At 45.6% G+C, this 6745-nt stretch overlaps 1 pseudogene; it reads right to left on the bottom strand.

The window, feature by feature from the left end:
- Positions 1-5500: 5500 nt before the first annotated feature.
- On the bottom strand, positions 5501-6537 carry LOC138480565 (cAMP-dependent protein kinase type II-alpha regulatory subunit pseudogene; annotated as a pseudogene).
- Positions 6538-6745: the final 208 nt, after the last annotated feature.

The following is a 6745-nucleotide window of genomic DNA, read 5'->3' as shown; positions in this document are numbered from 1 at the left end:
TTGTTCTGTAGGTATACAGGACCAGTTTTATGCATTGCTCAGTGGGAGATGTGTAAGGTTTTGAAAGTCACCCTTTGTCCAACAGGGAGCCAGTGGAGAGTTCTGAGAGCTGGAGAGGTGTGGTCTCATAGTCCAAGTGCGAGAAGCAATTTGGCTGCAGCGTTTTGTGCTCTTTGTAGTTTAATGAGGTGGTATGCTTGGACCCCGAGGTAGAGGGAGTTGGCGTAGTCCAGTCTCGACCGTACAATAGATTGGACAGCAGCAAGTCTGTTGGGAAAGGAGAGGTACGGCAAAATGCATCTAAGAATTTTGAGGTGGTAATGGCAGGACTTAGAGACGTTGTTGATTTGGCGAGAGAGGGTTAGATCAGAGTCAAGAGTGCATCTAAGGTTTTTTACTGTGGTTGAGGTGGGTGGGTGTCCCATGGATGATGGCCATGGTAGAGGGTGGGGGAGAAGCTCGGTGTTGCTGCACTCCATGATTTCGGTATTAGTGGGGTTTAGGAGGAGGTAGTTTGTGGACATCAAGTGATCAATGTCAAGGAGGCAGGCTGTGAGGTCGGGCTGACAGTTGGGTTTAGAGTTCAGGAGTTTTAGGATTATTTGGGCGTCGTTGGCACAGTTATAGCACAGGATATTGTGTGGGTGGATTATACTTGGGAGGGTGGACAAATAGTGATTGAACAGGAGGGCTGATAGGCATGGTCCTTGTGGAACTCCGGTATTGACTGGTGTGGCGGCAGAAGCATAGGCGGAAAGGAGAGTTATTTGTTTCCTATTGCTGAGGAAGGATGCTATCCACTTGAGGGCGTTTCCCTGGATTCCTAGACACTGGATGCAGTCTAGGAGGATTGAGTGGTTGATTGTGTCAAAGGCGGTGGATAGGTCTAGAAGGATTAGTGCAGCACATCCCGCAGAGTCTGCAGTGTTCTTAAGGTCATCCCATATTGAGGTCAAAGTGGTTTCGGTTCCATGTCGGGGTCTGAAGCCTGATTGTTCAGGGTCTAGGAGATTGTTGGATTCGACAACGGCATTTAGTTGGGAGTATGCGGTTCAATCAATGAATTTAGCAAGGAACCTGGTGTTTGAGATGGGGCGGTAGTTTTTGGGGTCAAGAAGGTCGAGGGAAGGCTTTTTTAGAAGAGGTTTGACATGAGCAGTTTTGAAGGCATCAGGGAAGGTTCTGGAGGAGAGGGAGTCATTTATGATGGTTCTTGCGCAGGTGGATGAGAATAATTCTTTGAAGATTGAGGTGGGGCACGGGTCAAGGTGGGAGCGAGATGGTTTCCGGGCAGAGAGAAAGTTGAGGAATTGGTCTCTTGATATTGGTGTGAACGAGTCAAAGATGGGTTGGGAGGTAGTTGCCGTGGCAGGCTGGGGGGTGGCTGATAGAGCCGGTGGATTACATGGCGGGACATGAGGGTCAGTTTTTTGTTGAGAGAATTTGTTCTGTCGAGAGCAGTGCTGTAGAAGTGGAGAGAGAGAGAGAGTCGCAGAGTGACTAAGATGGGGTCGATTGGGTGGTGCTACAGGTTGGTTTGGTGAATTCAGAGATGATTTTGTGGAGTTCCTTGCTGGGGTTTTCACATTTGAGAATTCGAGAGTTGTAGTGGACTTTTTTTTGCTTTTCGTATGTCGGCTTTGTAGTGGCGATGGTGCCGGGCCAGGGTGGATTTACTTAGGTTGGTTTTATCTTTCCGCCATTTGAATTTGAGGGATTTATACAGTTGTTTTGCAGTCTTGAGTTCTGGTGTAAACCATCTGGGATTAGGGCCATAGCGAGCGGAGGATTGGCAAGTGGGCGTAAGTGGGATTAATGAGATATTAAGCCACAAGTCAAAAGAGTCAGTGGTTAAGGGTTCATTACGTGGGGTGGTTGGGGGGGAGTTTGAAGCAATGCATCGGCTCGGTCAGGGAGGATTTTTAGTTTCTTCCAGCATTTGCATTGAATTGGGGGTTCTGGTTTAAATATGGGGAGAGGGGCGGGCGAACGAATGGTGAAAGGCACAATGAAGTGGTCAGACCACATGATAGGTGTAGGGGGCTTAGATGTATCTGGTTGTGGGAGCTAAAGATGGCATCATGGGTGTGTCCTTTAGAGTGAGTTGGGCCGTTCATGTGAAGGTGGAGGTTAAGCGCATCTAGGCAGTCGACCAGTGAGTGGGTCATGGGGTTGGTGGGAATGTCCAGCCAGATATTGAAGTCTCCTAGAAGAGTGAGGGTGGGATGGTTTATTTGGATGGTGGCTATCGAATCACAGAGGTTGCTTGAGAATTGTCTGTAATAGCCAGGGGATCTGTAGATGATTAGGAAGCTGTGGGAGAACTTTGGGGGGAGGGATAGTTTGACGAGAAGGGATTCGCAGAAAGGGATGATTATCTGACAGTTGATGATTGAGGTAGAGAAGTGTGACTTGAAAACGATTGCTACTCCTCCTCCTCTAGAGGGTCGGTTGAGTGGGATGAGGAAGTATCCAGGGGGAAGGCTTCATGGGTGATAGGGGCAAAGTCGTTGGAGAACCAGGTTACCGTGATACAGACTAGGTCTGGTATGTCTGAGGGGAGGAGGTCATAGATGCTGGGGGTTATTGCGAGTGAGGCGGGAAAAGGTTAACGGTGCCGGTAATGGTGCCGGAGCCGTCAACCCCTTACTGCCTCATTACGAGCCTGCTCACGGGAACCCGTTAAGAATGCCTGGTTTTACCAGGCGCCCTTAGCGGGTCCCGCAAGCAGACCAGGGGGCTAACAACAGGCCTGTTATTAACAGGCCTGTTGTTAGCACCCTCCCCATTCCCATTGAGCTCTATGGGGGCTCGAATAGGAATGGGGATGGCTTCCTTGAATGAGGAATTACCGGCTGTCCAAGGTCAGAATGGCTCAGTAATTCCTCATTCAAGGAACACGGACCCGGTACATGGTAAGGGGATAGCCATGCCGCTAATAGCGGCATGGTTACCTCCTACCTTGTAATGACCCCGCTGTGTCTGTTTTTTGCTACAGAACGGGCATTAAAAAGGATGCATCTTACTTCGGCACAGGGGAGTTGTGGAGGTTGTATGGGTGGTGGTTGGGAGGAGTGGGTGAGTGGCTGGGAGGGGTGAATGGGGTGGGGAGTGGTGGGGGGGTGAGGGGAGTGAGGGGAATCTGGGAGGTGAGAGAGGCAGGTTGGTCGATGGTGGTTGGGAAGAGAAGGCGGGCGAAGGAGGGGGTAGGTGAGGGGAGGATGGGGTTGGATGGGTGTGTGAGGGTGGTCAGTTGGGAAGACTGATTTGTGGGTGGGGATTCGAGGGTGAAGAAGAAGGGGCAAGGGGTTCTAGGTGTGGTTGGTGAAAATTCAAGGGAGAGGGGTTTGAAGCAGAGTGAGGAAGGGGAGTAGGGTGGAGATGGTAGAGATTGAGAGATTGTGGTGGTGGGTCGAGACAGGAAGGGTGAGGAGTAGTGGGAAATGTAAGAATATATATAGCATTTTACTAAAGGTGATGGCATTGTATTGCATTTATTGCATAATGTAGTGGCATTTTGTTGCCAGCAGTAATATGGCAGATATGGGCCAGTGACGTTTTTTTAATACTTTGGGCTTTGTATCAGGCACTTAAATGGTTGGAGTGACATGCCGTTGTGAACAAAGCAAGTAAAAGAAAGGTCCACACCTCTCTTATTCTTGAAATACTTTCAGGTCTAATCATGTGATTTCAGCAGCAAAGTGGAGGCACAGGTTGAACCCCTAGCAGCCTGTGCTGAGACTTGAATGCCCATGATGACGGCAGCAGTGACTGTTCCATGGTGCCCATTCTCCTCATGGTTGTGTTGCTGATAGGAGGCTTTTTGTGTCTTCAACTAGGAAGGCATTGAGGTTGTAAGATTATTTAGCAATTTTCTTCATGCAGCACCACTGCATGGGTTGGTGCATTGCTATAATGCGGTACAGCAAGGCATGTGTTGCCAGTGTGACATGGACATGTAAATGAAAACAGGCTATTCAGTCAAAAAAACGATTTCTACATCTAAAATGCAAATAATTTTTTTACAGTTAAAAGCATGTATATTTTTTCTCACCTGAAATTCCTCTGTTGCAGGAGACACATTTGAGGATTAATGAACTAACCTCATTAACAATACTAACGATTCTAACTCATTAATAATATAATGTGTTCTCCAGTGCAAAATGAGATGTAAAATGAGAAAGTCATTTTAAACGTGCATCCAGATTTTTTTTTCTTTGCTTCTATCTGTGCTCTGTCCACAGTATTTACAGGAAGCAAAGGCTTGAATAAGCAGGAAATCAGTTTGGTTACAGTTGCAACTGTATAAGCCAAGCCATTGTTCAAGAGAAGAAGGGTAGAACATGATTGAATTTCATTGGTTGAACTCATTTGGTAGGCTATAACAGAGCTTTTCTAATGAACCTCGGGGAAGAAGAGAGGAAGAAGACATTTTACACAGCTGGGAGAAAGACCTGGCTGGTGGCTGGGGAGTTTCCTGATTGAAAAAGCAGATCCAAGTGCACTGCTGCAGAGACTGGGAATTCCAGTCAATAAGCCCCGGTTTGAGTGACGGCAGATGCTCGTCCTTGCTGGGGTGATTTGAGAAGAATTCATTGAACCACTTCCAGAAGGCGACCAGCCGAAGAATTTCACATGCTGGACAGGCTTGGTAATTATATTACAGAGTGAGGGGGCAGTGTGTATGTGTGCGAAACTATTCAGTCAGCCTGGAAGAGGGAACTCCAGTGTTTTATCAACATGTTTAATGTTGCAAATTGAATATGTTCTTGACACTCTCTTCTCATTTTGTTACAGATAAGGTTGTTACTGTGCAATGTCCATTTATTTCTGTAAAAAGAGTAAGATCGTGTTGAAATGCAATTTTTATAATACACAAAAATATCTGAAAGCAGACGGATAGTGTGTTTTATTTTTCTCTTTTATTTGTGCATCTACCATTACAGTTCTGATAATATGGGGAGAGGTTTAGACAGTGCAATTGTCATTTTTAAGGTAGCTAAAAATAAGATTTAGCGGTAGCTGTGTGCATGATTCCATTCAGTATATAAGTGTGTGTTTTCTGAACGGAACATAATAATAACATAATGAAATAGACTGCTGCTGGAGGTACATGAGTCAGCAGAAAGAGAGGCCCTGGACATAGTTCACCGATGTAGATAAGTTGGTGATGAATACCACATGTTAGCTTGCTGTCGTAGTTAAGTCAGTGAGGACAGCCCATGGTGGCACTCCAATTGAAAATGTGGTGTTCCTGAAATGTAAGCCTGAGGCCACTCTAGTGATCACACGAACAAACTAAGCAAAAATAAGGGGTTCTGGATATTGGGGCCACATATAAAACAAAGGAATTATGCTCACCAGAAATACCACCAATAACGCATACCAACATAATGTATACCACTAAATGTATCTGTGTGCTGAAATAATGCATGTATACTGTAGTACTATATAACAAATCTAATCTGAATACAAAGAGTTTATTATTACTGAATTATTTTCATTTTGGCGGTAAGAAAATACCGCTAGGCCCCAAATCTATACAAAATACCCAACAGGTACAATGTGCCCTAATGTCCAAGCTGGAACCAAACAACGACACCAGCTGCTCCTCATAATGCGAGATATTCCTCTTCATAATGTTCATACAGGGTCCAAGCAACCTTTCAAAGGCCTGCACGTCCATATCTAAGCACTTGACATTCCCAACAGCATATGCAGAGGCTGCTTTTGGTCTGTTAGTAACAAGAGCAAGTTCTCCAAAATATTGCCCACTTGAACACCGGGTAACCACCACTTCCTGATTATTTTCCTGCCCTGTTTTTGTCTTGATTTTAATCATAATTTTTACTTCCCCGACTCCACAATGAAAAAGCAATCTGCTTGTTCACCCTGAGTAATTATACGCTCCCCATCTTGATAGGATCTCTCGTCTATGACATCCACAATCTTCATTCTCTCAGAAACCTCTAAAGATTTAAGGATGGGCACAGATTCGATAAATAATTCATAGGTCTTTCTCTTTTGTGCATTGTTGTTCAATATAAGTCTTCTAAACGTATTTCTGTCCAGCGCCCAAAGTGCACCTTCTGACGTTGCAACAATAGTAGCTGCGCTAGGAGTATTGTACTTCAAAGCTAACTCACCAAAGCTACCACTAATATCATAGTGACCAACACAAACTTCAGCGCCATCCTTGCTCACGAAAATATCATATTGCCCTCATTCTATGACATAAAAATTGTCACCATCATCGCCCTGATCAATAAAATGTTCCTGAGGTATCACTTTTCTTTCAAACATAGCATCCAATACTTGGAGTAGCTGCTGTGGATCAAGAGTTTTGAAAAGTAGGATATCTTTGCAAGCTTCTTGCAGTCTACATCGCTGCTCATCTGTTTTGGGATGAACAACTCGGTGCTCTGTGTCCTCCTCTTCGTCATCAGGATTGAATGGTTCAGCACATAGTTCGAAGTCAGAGTCATAGTCGTCCTCTCCGTTGGAGTCGGTCTGCATGGGCTGCTCGTTGCTATGCATGGAATTGCACTACTTTGTGATTCAACCCTTGTTTCAGGCGTATGGGATTGGTGGTGGCCCCCAATGGGTGTGTCAAATCGCCCAAGGGTGCTGCAACCAAGTTCAGCCATCGGCCCAGCAACTGAAGCACTAGCTCTCTGTGTAGAAACAGAATTCACCTCAACTCAATTGAATGTAGTGCCCTGTTGTTTGTCCTGGGATCATAGTG

The sequence above is a fragment of the Ambystoma mexicanum genome, chromosome 5p, assembly GCF_040938575.1.
Source record: "Ambystoma mexicanum isolate Mex_15411 chromosome 5p, UKY_AmexF1_1, whole genome shotgun sequence".
NCBI lineage: Eukaryota > Metazoa > Chordata > Amphibia > Caudata > Ambystomatidae > Ambystoma > Ambystoma mexicanum.
The sequence above is the reverse complement of the archived record's forward strand: the minus strand, read 5'-3'. Positions and strand labels throughout refer to the sequence as shown.